This window comes from Triturus cristatus, chromosome 3_2, assembly GCF_964204655.1.
Source record: "Triturus cristatus chromosome 3_2, aTriCri1.1, whole genome shotgun sequence".
Lineage (NCBI taxonomy): Eukaryota > Metazoa > Chordata > Amphibia > Caudata > Salamandridae > Triturus > Triturus cristatus.
In genome coordinates, this window is record NC_140584.1 from 528,116,663 (window position 1) to 528,132,721 (window position 16,059).

General features: G+C 49.3%; 1 protein-coding gene across 2 annotated transcripts in view; it reads right to left on the minus strand.

The window, feature by feature from the left end:
• SPON1 (spondin 1) overlaps positions 1 to 16,059 on the minus strand; it is a 1,174,735-nt gene that overhangs the window by 751,763 nt on the left and 406,913 nt on the right. The gene's annotated exons all lie outside the window — the stretch shown is intronic.

The window sequence follows — 16,059 nt, forward strand, 5'->3', positions numbered from 1 at the left end:
ACCTGTTGGTTGGTATCCTGGCTGTGCCAGGGATAATCTCAAGTTGTACACTTGCTACTGAATGTTGAGAAATAAGTCTCACTTGCTGTCTTTATGGCTTTCTTCAATATAACTTATATTTTGGTTGGGAAGCAAATACTATCTGCAATTTTGTAGCCAACCAACTAAAGGTCTGGCCCAGGGTGTGTTCAAGAGGACACCTCTATGGGAGACAGACGGGGAAATGCAGGTTTCTGAGAGATGCTTTTAGAAAAGATGGTAGTGAATGGGGAGAGCATTTAGGGAACACATCATCAGGAACACTAAGGCAAAGCTAGCTTGTTGTAAACACTACCTTAAACAAACAAACACACAGAGTGCTGATGCCACATAGAAATTAGGCAGCTGTAGTGATTTAAACTGCTGGTGTATTGATTTCACATGCATACACCTATGCAACAAAATATGTTGGCTGCTTGGGTCAATGGTATTTTTAGCCATCTGAGGGGTAACACTAAGGTAAGAGACATTAGTTTCCTTCCAGATAAGTGGGGAAATGGTCTGTTTTCCTAAATTCCCCAACAGCGTAATGCTGTGGTACCAGACTGAAATGTATCCACTAGGAAGATAAATGTAGCGTGAGGCCTGGTCGCGCGGCTGCAGGTGATCCTCTGGAAAACCCCCCATGGCAAGTCAAGGAAACCTGTGAATGCACTCTTCACATGCATGTTTAAGCCTTCGAAGTTTTGGTATAATTACTGTTGGAGATTGGCCTAAACCATTGCCTTAATAGTTCTGAATTGTCATTTAAAGCAGGCAGACACAGGAGGAGTCACCACAATAGCATGCAATATGTCGACTTAATCTATTGATGTGTTACCCATCTACCCAGCTTCTGTTAAATATGGGCCTGTGATCACATTAAAAAAAGCTTCCTATTGGTGGGAGGTTCAACCCATCGCCAGTGAGGCTTATATAATGCATTATCCAAGCTTTTATATGTAGAGGGGCTTCGATGATAATTATAATATTATTTGAACTACATTTGGATCAAGGTCGACATTTTAAAGTTTTTTTTAAAGTGCAGATTAGTGGGTGACCATGAGTGGGAAATATAATGTAATTTAATCAAACAATTATTCGCTTAAGTTCTTGAGCGTTGCATTATATACTTGTACACTGTCTGCAGTACCATGTGACATGGAATTGGCGTGGTACAAAGATTTTGGCCAGGCCTGTGTCTAATATCTGTGATTGCAGTGCCCACTGGTCATGTCTTGTGTATAATGAACTAAGGGCATTTCCTTTGGCCTTACATTGGTCATGGACCTGCTGTGGAGCTAAATATCGAAGGGCAGCTATGGGGGTGCAGCCGAGGTCTTTGCCAGGGCCGGTTTTCGGACGATTTTGTTAGCTATGCTGCAAAAACGGCCCTGTAACAAAAACGCCCCCCCAGGGACCCAACACCGGCCCCCACCCATGCGGCGCACCGGGGCATTGCCCGGTGCCCGCTACAGCCAGTCCGGGCCTGGCAGCTATGAACAACAGGGAAGCTTATATTGTTCCTACACCTCCATAAAGATTCACAAATGGTTAGTGGAATTCAAACAATGCCACAAAGGTGTTACTTTTCCTTTTATTAACAGTGATATTTTCCAATCCTTGTGGGTGACATCTTAATCTCCTTATTGGTGGATAGTGCTCGCTCTACACCCATCTGGTCCAAGAAAATTTGGGTGAAATTAATTCCTTGGATAGGGCTGGTGGTCCATTGATCTTAAAATAGCAGCAGAAATGATCATTTTCAGCTTCTGGCTGTCGAACATATTTTAACATCGGCTTAATATGTTTAGGTCTGTGAAACAGCACTTCTAATTGATAAACACAAATGTAAACTTAACTAAATATTTTGACCAGATTTGAATATCGCTAAACATTTTAACACAGAACAGAAAATGTAAATGAAGCAAATTGGGGTCTCTAGTTGACAGCGGTATGCACTCAGTCCAAGCAGGGACCACTAATATAGTCTGGGTAAGTCAGATACACACCATAAATTAACCTGTACTGTCCCTCTGGTAGCTTGGCACAGAAAGAGTCATTGTATAAAGCATTTGTGGAACATGTTTTACAGTACAACAGTGAAAACACCACACAAAAATAATCCACACTAGGTTGGGAAGAAAGAGCTTAATTTATTGACCAAAATGAGACCAACATGTCAAAAATCCAATAAGTAGAACCAGAGTTATGAATTTTTTAAGATTGATTGAAATATAGAACTTAAAAGCATAAAGCACCAACCAGGGACATCTGGTCGCGTTGGACCAGGTCAAATCTGAAAAGTCAAGCTAACCATGATGGAGCATGGAACAGCACAGAAAACCCCACCTCCAAGAGCCCAGAACTCGATTGGCACAACTTGGCGCAGTAGGACGCACAGAGTCCAGGTGCTGGCTGGAAGGTTGTAGGCAGTCTTTGATGTACCTGAGACTGTAGATCAGCAGTCAAACAGGCAAGCCCTTTGAGTCACATGGTTCTGCGAATGTAGATATTCAGGTCCAGTCCTTCTCACCACCAGACAAAAAGCAGCAGAAAGAAGGGCAGGTACAGCAGAGCAGGAGTCCAGCAAATCCAGCAGAGTCCAGGAGAGTGTCAGTCCTTTCAGCGGCACAGCAGTCCTTCTTCCTGGCAGAGTGTCCTAAGGTCCAGAGTGTACTGAGTTGATGGTGTCAAGGGTCCAGTACTTATACCCAGTTGTGCCTTTGAATTGGGGTAATCTTCAAAGAGAGGCCTCTTGAAGTACTCAAGGGCTCTGCCCTTCCTGCCCTTGCTATAGACTCACTACAGGGGGGTATGGAGCTCTTTGCATGCCAAGAACCCTTATACGGGTTGAAACTATTGGTGCTTTCTTAAAGCATGTGACTTAAAATAGCGTATTGTTATTAGAGGGACTGCAGGTAAAATATTAACCATTTCAGTTCCTATTTCTTAAATTTCTACACATGTCCAGACATTCCTGCAGTAAATGGGTAAAGAACAGTTGATAGCGGCATAAAATGACATCAAATGCAGTGGATTCTTTTTAATGGATGATTTATTTATTCATCATCCGCAAAGAATATTGACTCAGTTCTGCTGACAAAGCAACTAGGTCGAGGTCAAAGGTGCAGAGTTGCTTATATGTTTAGAAATGCTAAGGAGGACTTTGTGCACTTTACCACTGCTAATCAGTGCTGAAGTGCGTGTTTTCACTCCCTAAAACATGGTAGCATTGAATTTCACCTGATTGGCATATTTCATTTACTTATAAATTTCTAGTAAAGTGGTATACTAAATACCCAGGGCCTGTAAATTAAATGCTACTAATGGGCCTATAGAACGTATTCTGACACTCACTTTTGCAGCCCCTTAAATCATGTTGTAGGTCTACCATTGCAGCCTGAATGAAGTTCTAAATTGCCAATTCAACTTGGCAATATAACCCCTTTGCCATGCCTTAAACAGCTCTTTTATTGCACATACATCACTCCTAAGGTAGGCCCTAAATAGCCAATAAGGCAGGGTGCATTGTAATTAAAAGGTTGGACATGTATGTGTAAGTTTTACATGTGCTGGTAGGGAAAAACTCCTGAATTCATTTTTCACTACTGTGAGACCTCCTACCTCGCCCGTAGGATAACTTTGGGTTGCCGTATTACATTTAATAAGTGATAGCATTTGATTGGAAACAGGTAAGCATTTTGTGCTTGGTGTCTGAGAAGCTGTAATGAAAAATTATCTTTAATAGTACAAATAAAAAGTTACAATTTTGAAAATGCCACTTTTAAAAAATTGGAAAATAAACTATTGATGGACGGAATGCTGGACAATGCAAACATTCACCCCCAGTCACAAGGATCTGGGTTAAATGCATCACTCTTTTACTCACCACACCACCCTAGTTTGGACCCATCCATATGCAAATCAGTCTTAACCCTGTTCCTTGTGGGAACAGTCCAGCCCAAACTGTCAAGCCAGGTCGTCCCTGGACTGGAAACAAGCATCCTGGGACCTGTTTCAGGGCATCACCCTTCATCAGACAGGCTAGCTTGAATCCAGTGACAATCAATGGGAAAAAACGGTCTCATTCTTGGTCTCTGGGGAAAACTCCAATTGCAAATTCCTCTGAATACAAATACTTAGGGTGGTCAAATCGTGAAACAGCTTGAGGCCATTAAGAGGAAAGGGATGGTGATAGGGTCAACATTAAGGCATCTTAAATCAAAATTGACTGGACCAATATTTTCCCCATTGCTTCGTGTTGCGCAAGCAAAAATTCCACCTTCAATCACTTACGGCAGCGAAGCATTGAGGGGCAGGGATGCTACACTGCTGGATACCACCCTGGCAAAAGCGTACAGAATCATGCTAAACCTCCTGCCTTACGCCTCGCCAGCACAGATTCGATTTGAGTTTGGCTTAACAAAACAACTCCTTGCAAGGTGAGGCTCTTACATCAAGTGTTGGCACAAAATCAAGAATTCCTCTAGGAACACACAGAACCACCAGCTCTGGCAAGAATTGTGCAGTACATCTACCTTGCCGACCAAAGCTTACCTGGAGGAATCATTGGCTATCACCAAACTAGTTGACCTATGGGAAATTCCAACAACGCACTCGCACTTTAAGGATATTGTAAATAAGGTAATTAAGAAACTTTCTCTTACAGAAGACAAAGCTGTCTTTGCACGTAGGAGCCATGTATGGATGACCCCGAGTAGCTACAAGTCATTTGGGCCACAGGCATAGTTTAAAAAAATAAAATAAATTTATTCGTCAACAAACACATATATTGCCGGCCCCTGTATCCCCAGAGGTATCGGCCCAAGCAGCACACTAATCATGACATTGACATTTTTATCATAATTGAATACTTGGAATGCATTTCAGATGAAAACCAACTCCCCAACTCTCCCCCCCGGGGTCTCCCAGCTCCCTCCCCCGACCGCACCATACTGTATCCAACCAACGACAGCGTGTATGAGCATAAGCCGGACAGATCCATCCCCAGTCCCTGCGTGTACCCCCCCCTCCGGGGGAAGCTAGATGAGCCCCTCCTCCCGCTCCACTGGAACTGGCTCCAGGGGGAGACCCCTATAGTCCGCCCACCGCTTCCATATCTTGTAGTATTTACGGGGGCACCCCCTAGCTGCAAAAATGGGGAGCTCCAGGCCCATATTAAAGTGCAAGCCCCTCTTCCACACATTCAGCGAGGGGGCACACGGCGCCTTCCACGCCCGAGCGATATCCCTCTTGGCCAGCGTGAGACCTAGCAGCAATAGGTGTCTCTTGTATATGTTGCCACCAATATCGTCCATAATATGCAGGAGTGTCAGCTTGGGGTCCGCAGGAAGATTCCAACCCAATACTTCGGATAGACAAGGCAGCAACCCTCTCCAAAACCTAGACAATGACCCACAAAGCCACACCGTGTGGAAGAAGGAACCCTCCTCCCGTCCACAGCGGAGACACTCCGGAGAGACAATCAAGCCCGCCCGCCACAGCCTCCGCCGGGTAAAGTAAGCCCTATGTAGATATTTAAATTGTATAAGTCGAAGTCAGATAGCTATGGCCGCCCCCGAGGTGAGGCCAGTGCATCCGTCCAGTCCGTCTCATCGAGGGGCCCAACATCGTCCTCCCATTTCCCTTTAAGCTGCTGGAGCGAAGGGGCGCTGTGGATAACAAGCGATCGATATATCTTGGAGATTTTCTTTTCTTGGAGGTCTCCCATAAAAAGCTACGCTTCCACTGGACTAAAGTCCGCTATGGAGTCTAATCCCACCAGACTGGGGGAGAGTGTATGGCGAAACTGTAGATATCTATAGAACTGCGTCTGTGGCATGTTGAATTCCTGTTGGAGATCCAGGAAGGACTTCATAACACACCCACGCACCACATCGCCTATGGTAGAGATGCCAATCCGATCCCACCCCTCAAACCCGGACAGGGCCGCCACCTGCGGTAGTCGCCCAATGTGCCACAATGGGGTCTCCCGCATGACGCCAAATTCGAAAAACTACCTGCGTCACCGGTGGTAAACGCGCCCGATATATGGCAGAGTAAAGCAAGGTGTGAGGTGTGTGTGGGGCCATGAGCCAACGCTCCACAGCATACGCCGGGTCTCCCCCCCTCCCATACTACCACCACTCGTTCAGAACCAGCAGGTGGGAGGCATGATATTATGAGAGCAGATCCGACGTTGCCAGACCCCCAGTATATGTTGAGAGGAAACACGTCCGTAAGGCCACTCGCACCACCCCACCCTCCCACAAGAACTGACCCAGGGTCGAGTTCACCCGACGGAACCATTAAGGTGGGCTCACATAAGGGTGATTCTGCAGCTGATACAGAAGGCGGGGAGAGCCACCATTTTAAAAATCGCAGACCGGCCAAAGATAGTAAGCGGCATACGAGTCCACAATTTAATGTCCCGGCAAACCCGCTCTCACACAGGCACCACGTTTCGCCCCCACGAGATCACCGGAGAATGTGATAAGAATACCCCTAGAAACTGAAGCCCCCCCTCCGCCATCCGCACCGAGGACGCCCACTCCTGCACCGGAGTCGGACCCCCAAGTACCCACAGTGTGGACTTCCGGGGATTCATAAAGAGACCCGACGTCTCACCGAATATCTGCATGATACGGAGCAGCCGGGGCCCCGTATGGTCGAGATCCATCAGGAAAAAGAGGACATCATCCGCGTAAAGGGCTATCCGATCGGCCAGACCAGTTTCCCACTCAAATCCGGAGATCTGCGCTTCCATTCGCACCCACACCGCCAACGGCTCCATGGCCAAGGCAAACAGATACGGGGACAGAGGACACCCCTGGCGCGTTCCACGCCGTGCGGGGAACGGCAACGAGGACGCCCCCGCCACCCTGACCGAGGCCGTAATCTCCGTATAGAGAAGCCGCACATAGGACAGGAACCGCGGGCCGAAATTCAAACGCTGCAGCAGCAGGAACAAATAACGCCAACTAAGGGAATCAAAAGCCCTGTCCATATCCGCCAACAATAGGGCTGCCGGGAACCCCAGCCGCTGCACTTTAGCGATCGCCACGTGAGCCCGCCGGATGTTATGTCGCGTGGCATGAGAGGGCATGAACCCCGCCTGGTCCGGATGGACCAGCGAGGCAATATATGGCAGGAGGCGATTGGCCAAAGCTTTCACCAACATTTTTGCCTCCACATTGAGGAGGGAGATCGGACGATACGAGGCGTGCTCCTCCGGGGGCCTACCCGGCTTGTGGAACACTACTATCTCAGCGTGCCTCCAGACTCGGGGCAACAACCCACACTCTCGGGCCTCCTCCACCACTGCCGCATAATGTGGGCCTAATTGTAGAAAATACTTCTTAAAAAACTCACTCGGGAACCCATTCGGGCCCGGAGCCTTGCCCGGGTTCAGGCCACCCAGCGCCTCTCCCAATTCTTCCACCGTTAGCGGAAAATACAATGCCGTCCATGCCGTTTCGGCTAACGCCGTGACCGGGTGATCACTTAGGAATCGCTCCACGGCCGTTGCTGTGAGGTGTTCACAGGGACCATAGAGACCCGCATAGTAGGTAGCAAAGCTATTGGCTAGTGCCCCCGGGTCCACTATGGGCGCTCCCCCAGGATCCACTATCCCTGGGAGGTCCTGGGCATGATACATCCCCTGGCACAGCCTGTGCAGCATTGCACCCGACTTGTCTCCCCACTGGTACACTCGACTCCTAGTGGCTAGCCACACCTGACGCGCCTCATCTAGCAGCAGGGAACCATACGTCCGCTGCGCATAAAGTAACTGCCGGCAATGCGCCTCGCCCCCATCCTCCCGGCCCCTACTCTCCAGCTCCAGAACCTCAGCCTCCGCTCGAACTAACCCCGCTCGGCGCTCACGGCGGGCTGCCGCACAGAAGGAGATATCTGCGCCGCGGAGTGTCGGCTTCAGCGCCTCTCACAACATACCTGCCCCAGACACGGAACCCACATTCCGCCACAGATACTGATGTACCGCCTCAGTCATATGTACTCTATAGTCGTTTTGTTGCAGGTGCCATACCGAGAGTCGCCAGCGAAACGACCCCCCCACGCCCCCCATCCGCAAGACCCCAGACACCGGGGAGTGATCTGAGAGCCCGCGCTGTAGGATCTCCGCCGTATCCAACCGGGACACCGCAGCCCCCGATAGGAAGATGTAGTCTAGCCGGGAGAAGGCGCCGTGCACCGCCGACAAATACGTGTAAGCACTAGCCATTCCATGACACCGCCTCCAAGCATCCACCCACGCCAGGCCACCTACCAGCGCGTGAAGTTTCATCTGTCCACCCCTCCCTCTCTCCCGGCCCCTTGATAGTCGGACCCTATAGAGATCCATCACATCATTCCAGTCCCCTCCTATGATCCCCGGGACTTCTGGGATGTCTGCCCAGCGCGCCATGAGCTGCTCCGCGAATGACCAGGACAATGGGGGGGGGGCGTACACACTACCGAACACCACCCTCTCCGACCCAATCCGGCCCAAGACAAAAACATACCTCCCATATGTGTCTGCCCATGTCTGAGAATGCACAAAAGAGACCCGCTTGTGAACCAAGATACCCACACCCCTGGAACCCTGAACAAACCCCGCATGAAACACTTGTGTGTATCCGTAGCGTTGTAGGCATAGCACCCTCATCCCCAATAGGTGTGTCTCCTGTAGGAGTAACACGTCTGCCAACACCCTCTTCGCGTACTGCAGTATCGCCCCTCTCTTGATCTTATCAAGGGCACCCCGAACATTCCAGCTCAACACTTTAATTGTAGCTAATCGCCCACTAATCCCCGGGGAATCTGTCGCCATAGGAAACATATCCAAAACATAGTAGCCACTCAGAGACTGCGGCATCCGCCCCCGCCCACGCCCAGCTCTGTACTAAGGTGCGGTCCACCCCGAAACTAAAACCCCAACTTCCCAACAGTCCCCCCAACCCCGCTCCTCCCACCCCATACCTCACAAACATGGAAGTACCTGTCGCGGTGAGAAACATCCCCCAGCCCAAACCGTGAACCTCAGTAGTTCTCAACCAATGAATCCCCAACGTGCCCTCCACCACCAAGTCCCAAAGACCCCACCCGCAACTGGCTACGGCGGTGATCGCCCCCCACATCTGTCCTCCGGACCAAGGCAGCCCCCTGCATCCAGGAGAATGAAGCAGCCGGCGGCATGTCCATAATGCGGATTCCAAGAAGACTCGCACCCAGGGAACTCCCGGGACCTCAGGACCCAACCGGCGGATGGCCTTCCTCCGGGCCAGCCCCACGCCAGGCCCCCACTGACTTATGCCGACGGCAGGATCTGGAACGCCGCTGCTTTTTAGCGATAGACCCCCGTCTCAGTCTGGGATGAGTCCGATTCTCTACCAGCAGGTGTATGAGGACGCAGATTTACTGTCTCATCTGTCCATTTGAATACGTCCTCTGGCGATTCGAAGAACAATGTTCGGGACTCATATACGACCCTCAAGCGCGCTGGATAGAGAAGAGCGTAGGACAAACGAAGCTCTCGCAACCTGGCCTTAGCCGCTAGGAAAGACTGCCGCTGCTGTTGGACCATACGTGTATATTCCGGGAATATAAGTATGCGGGAGTTTTCGAATTGCAGAGGCTCCCTCTCCCTGGCCTGGCGGAGGATGACATCTCTGTCATGGTAGTTCAGGAGTTTAGCGATAATCGGCCGAGGGCGGGCCCCCACCGGCGGCCTCTGGACCAGGGCCCGGTGCGCCCTCTCCACTACGAAGCATCGGGACAACGATTCAACCGGGAGCCAGCCCTCCAGCCACTGGGAGAGGAAGCGCTCCATGTTGTTCCCCTCGCAGCCCTCCGGAAACCCCACAAAGCGCAAATTGTTCCTGCGGGCCCGCCCTTCTGCATCCTCGACCCTGCCCACCAGGCCCCGCTGGGTCGATTCCAGGGCCGCAACCTGCTTCCTCAGCGTCGCAACCTCTTCCTCCACGCTCGACACCCTGGTTTCAGTCTCTGTGATGCGGGTCACCGCATTTCGCAGGTCTTGACGCAGCAGCATTACGTTCGATCCCACTGCCCCAATCTTGGCATCCAGCATGTCCCGGACTGCGTTATGGCTGCTAGGAGGGCTGCATTATCCAGCACTACCCCCGAAGGGCTCCCGGCCACCGTCCCCGTCAGGTCCAGGCCCCTGCTTCGCCGCTACTCCACCATGTTTGTCTCTGGTCATCGTTGCAGATCAGTGTTCCAAGGCCACCGCCGTATCAAGTCCCCCGGGCCCGACTGTAGATCCTCTCTCCCCCCTACGTGACTACCTCCAGGATAGTGCCCCCGTCACCCGTCCTCCGCCTCAGTCATCCAGGGGATATCACGGGGGCCGGGGCCCAGCCGGTCCTTCGGCACCCAGCCCGTGCCTGACCAGGCCCAGTCTCTGCCAAGTAAGGGAGGTGGGTGGGGGCCCCCCCGGTGCCGCCTCTCCAACAATGTCTCGGGGCAAACACGACGTCCACTGCAGCCCAGCCGGGCAGAGCAAACGTGCCACGCCGCTACCGGAATCCAACAGGCCGCAGCCCCTCACCAGCCGGGCCGGGCGGCCGCCCCGCAGCCCTCGCCGCACCCCATCAGACACTTCACCCCCCGCGACCCGGACCGGCCGCCGAACCCTCAGGGACCACTGGCCCACTCGTGGGGGGGGAGGGGGGAAGAGGAAGACCAGTCTCAGCACAACGGGGACCAGGGCGCCACCTCATCTCAGGGCCCGGACACGCAGCACGCCTCGCTATCTCGTGGGCCCCTCCAGGCCGGGATGCCCCAGGCTACCTCCACCGGATCTCCGCAGTCGGGGCCAAGTCGTCACACCCCCCCCCCCCGTCAGCTCCACAACATCACCATCTGGCCGCCACCTCCGCAGGGCGCCGCTCCGCCGCAGCCTCCTTCCGGCAGGTCAGGTCCAGCCTCCCCGCTCACGCGAGGCCGCGGTTCCGGGCACCACCCTAGGCCGCAGTTGTCCCCCGGCCACCCCGCGGCTCACAGAGGACCCAGGCCGTCGGGAGCGCTCCAAGCGTCGCCTCAGCTCCGGGGGCAAGGATAAATTGTCGGATAATTGTTACGGGCGGGCGGGAGCCGGCTTAAGATGCGTCCACCATCTTGACTCACCAAGCCACGCCCCCCCCACAGGCATAGTTTAATCTGGGGTATTCAAGGAAGTCCAAAGTATCTCTTTTAAAATACATGTTAGGAATCCTCCCAGCTATACCGCATCTTCCACCTTGGCTGAGAGAGAATTGCGGGAAATCATGCAGGCTATGCGGGGTCGGAAATGAGGACATAGAACATCTAAGTTGCTCCTGCATCAAGCTAAAAGAGGAAAGGGCAGGCCTCTTAAAAACCCATTTTAACGAATGAGGCATACGAACACAGAGACAGGCAGCACTTGCCTGCTTCAATCCAAAGGACCCACAACTAAATGGAAAGCTAGTTAAGTTCCTGTTATCAGTAGCATCTAAGCAAGGCCCAGTGGCACTATGAGGAAGCATAAAAACAACAAAAGGCTTCAATCCTTCACAATTGTAACATGCGGCCTAGAGCACGATGTAAACTCTTCAGTTTTTAGAAACATATTTGTATTTTTTAACACACAAGACTTCTACCAGAGTGCTTTTTGAAAATGTTTAACTAATCAAAAACTTTTATCAGAGTGTACCTTTTGTAATGGTTTTAATTGATACAAAAAAAAAAATTGTACTTCCTTGAGTGGTGTAGTGAGCACGGAACCCACGTCTGGGCATACCCTTCCCACTTAGGACGACATATGCAAAAGAAACAATTGATGGATGAAATGCTGGACAATGCAAACATTCACCCCCAGTCACAAGGATCTGGGTTAAATCCATCATTCTTTTGCTCACCACACCACCCCAGTTTGGACCCAGCCATATGCAGATCAGTCTGGACAGTCTGGACCAGAAACAAGCATCCTGGGATTGGTTTCTGGCAGAGAATGTTTGAATCATTCAGCATTCCATCCATCATTTGTTGCAGTTACATTTTTCACCCTAAGTGGGACGGGCATGCCCAGATGTGGGTCCCTTGCCCACTGTGCCACTGGATTCAAGCTATCCTGGCTGATGAAGGTTGAAATACCACAAAACCGGTCCCAGAATGCTTGTTTCCGGTCCAGGGAGGACCTGGCTTGGCAGTTCAGTCTGGACTGTTCCCATGAGGCACAGGGTCAAGACTGAATTAATATGGCTGTGTCCAAACTGGGGTGGCGTAGTGGGCAAAAGAACAATGGATTTAACCCAGATCTCTTGACTGGGGAAGAATGTTTGAATCATTCAGCATTCCGTCCATCATTTGTGCAGTTACACTTTTCGCTTGAAGGGGGGCAGGTATGCCCAGACGTGGGTCCCTTGCTCACTGAGACACTGGATTCAAGCTAACCTGTCTGATGAAGGGTGACATACCCCGAACGTGGTCCCAGGATGCTTGTTTCTGGTCCAAGGAGGACCTGGCTTGCCAGTTCGGTCTGGACTGTTCCCATGAGGCACAGGGTCAAGACTGAATTGCATATGGCTGGGTCCAAACTGGGGGAGCGTGGTGGGCAAAAGAACGATGGATTTAACCCAGATCTCTTGACGGGGGAGAATGTTTGAATCATTCCACATTCCGTCCATCATTTGTTGCAGTTACACTTTTAAAAAGTTGGCATTTTTCTGCCCTAACTATTTGGTGCCTAAAGCCTGTTCCTGGGTCACTTGACTGGGTGTAGTTGGCAGTTGGACTTTGTTTATTCCTCCCAGACAGCCACATAATAGAGGGATTAGGCATGCCAGGATAGGCCATCGCTGGCTTCGGGGGGGGCGGAGCTGGGCAAAGCTCCACTTGCAACAGAATAGGCCATACTCTCCCTTCACACAAAGGCCTTGTCAGCACAGCTGGGCAAAGCTCCACTTGCAACAGAATAGGCCATACTCTCCCTTCACACAAAGGCCTTGCCAGCACTGCAGTGTTCATGCAACCAGCATGGATCCAAGGCAGGGGAGACTGGAAACTTGAAGGAATTCAAAGGGAATGCTCTAGAAACTTCTCCAACTTCAAAGGAGGCACCAGGTATAAATATTGGACTCTCAGACCCACTCTTTACTTCACTTTCTGGACCTGCAGAAGGACTCTCAGAAACTAATTGCTGCTGTGGCTTGCTTTGTACTTCAAAAGACAGCCTTGCTGCACATGAAAGGGTTGCTTTGCATCTTGAAGTTTGCCTGGAACTTTCTGAATTTTGTTTGGCTAAAATAAAAAGTGCTCTGAGAACCGAGTGGAGACTGGGACCAACCTGCTCGTCTATACACCCAAGGTGTACTGCTCTTCAGCCTGATTTTGCAGCAACTCCCACTACATTATTCTCCACAGCAGCAAATTCTGTCCACTGTGTCGCCAGTCTCATGAAACTCACACCAGTTACAGCTTCATCCTACTGGTTCTACTAGTTGTTTTTTTGTTGTTTTGGTGTAAAATAATTTTGTAAGATTTTCGAAATTAGATTGGGATTTTTCTTGTGCTATGTTTTCACTTTATTACCGTCTGTGTGCTGTATATATACCTTACACATTGCCTTTAAGTTAAGCCTGACTGCTTTATGACAAGCAACAAGAGGGGTAAGCACAGGTTAATTTAGTGACTTTTTTGGTTCACCCTTAAAAGGACTGTGGTCATTGCTTCAGCAGGGTTAACAACCCACTCAACCAACAACCCAATTTCTCACATGTACATTATGAAGTCCCAATCTATCAGCATGCCGTTCAGAATCACTGTCCTTTTAGGAAAATTGCCAATTTCTTCAGAGACCAATGTGAGACTAAGATAGATTCCCAACATTTGTTCTGTTGATAGCAGTTTGTCATTATGGTTAACTATGACCAATAGCAAGTTCACTACTCCATAAATGAAATACTGAAACAGATCTGTTTCTTCTAATCATGAAAGTTTTTTAAATTAATTCTAGTGATCATGTATTCACTTGCTTTAAAGCATTCGATGAAAACGAAGAACAATAGCAACATTTATCGTACCTTTGTCTTTCCTCTCAAAACTGATGGTTCTTACTGCATGATGTCGTAACTTTTGGAAACTCAGACTCTACTATACTATAGTGTAAGTAGAAATGGCTAATGTTCCACAGAGCTGTGGAAAATAATTTAGGGAAGAAACAAGCTTTGTTTCAGTTAGCATAAACAGACAGTACTAGGCTGCATTTCTGAACGTTCGCTGCCAGAGTGTCATTTACCCTACTGAAATCTTGAGAAATACTCTTACATTTCTTCCAGAAAATACTAGGAAGGGCATCATCCATGCCTTAATGTCGGCAAGACTAGACTGTGCAAATATCCTTCTCCCTGGCTCTCCTCAGGAGCTGATAAACAGATCATAGAGGGTACAGAGGACTCATGGCTGCCTGTCTGGTGTTTAACATTGCACTTCACTACTCAATTCACAAGGGTTTGAGATCCCTTCATTGGCTACTTGTGAGCTAAAGAATAACATTTAAAACTCTCTTATTTACGTTTAGGGCTTTTCAACAAACAGCTCCCTCCAGCATCCAAAACAAGATTAAAAAATACCAACCTCACATAAATCTTCGCTTTACTGAAGAAAACTTGTTATGCATCCCTTGGATACACAAATCAAGAGAGGGAGGCTGGGATTTCCTGTCCCCAAAGTTTTTGGAATTCCCTGCCCAACCATCTGCAAAATATTTCCTTAGAGGCTATTTTTAAGGCTCACCTGAAGACCCACCGTTTCAAAGAAATCGGACACTCTTCTGATGTTGCTCCTTGTTCTTTTCTGTAATTATTAAGCTTTGTCTTTTAGTCTCTTGCTTCTTTGCAACTAGCACCAGGACGCTCCGGTTAGAGTACCTATCCATGCTACAAAAACATTTCATTCATTCTTTCATGTTTAAATGTTGCGCGCAATAATTTTTGCCATTTTCTTTCCAGAAAATCATTTACATCCATTGTGCAATGTATCTTTTATATAGCTTCTTTGGTCTAAGTAATGTGATTGAAACTTTTGAAGGGTATGAGCCAAATCTTCGGCAAATCCACTGGCTACCTATCAACAAGAGAATCACCTTCAAGCTCCTCACACATGCCTACAAGGCTCTACTCAACGCAGGACCAGAATATCTGAAACACCACCTTGCTTTCCACACACCCACCAGACAACTCAGCTCCGCCCAACTCACTCTGGCCTCTGTCCCACGGATCCTGGAACACCCTGCCCCTCCGCCACAGGTAATCCTTCTTGTTGACCCAGTTCAGAAAGGACCTCAAGACATGGCTCTTCAACTGAACCTCCACATCCAGATGGATCAGCAGCCCACCCCCCCCCCCCAACTCCCTCAGCGCCTTGAGACCCTCAAGGGTGAATAGTCTCACTTTACAACCCCTTGATTGATTGATTGATTGATTGATTGATTGATTGATGTCCATAGTTATGGCTGTGCAGAACAGTTCCTCAAATTCAGTTTTGTTTCTGTTTAACTAATGGTTGAGTGGGTTAATATCCAATGAAATCATTTGAAAGTAGATGTTGTTCGGGTGGTTTGGAAACTAACATTCTGATTGGTTTACTGAGCAAGTACATTTTTAGTATCACATTTTATGTAACATTGTTCTATAAATTGTGTGCTGTCTTCGTCTAAATTCTTATGCTGAGATAAATGTTCCTCAAAACTGTACACTCAACTGTCTTAAAATTGTACAGTAGGCACTCACATCACCTCTCACTGGACTGTACCTCATTTTCTGATTGAAGACCAATGCACCTAACATGCTGATTTTGGCTTCATCTTAATTTGCAGTGGATGACCTCAGGAGTGTAAATGATGTTAAGTACGCAATATTGCACTTGTGCAAAAATTACCTGTGGTGCCTGAACCCCTGATACTAAATACCTGGATGTGCACCTCTGAGTGTGAGGTCTTTTTGAGGCTATACGAGATTAGTAAAAGGGTTTACATCAGGCTGGACAATTCTGAGCTAC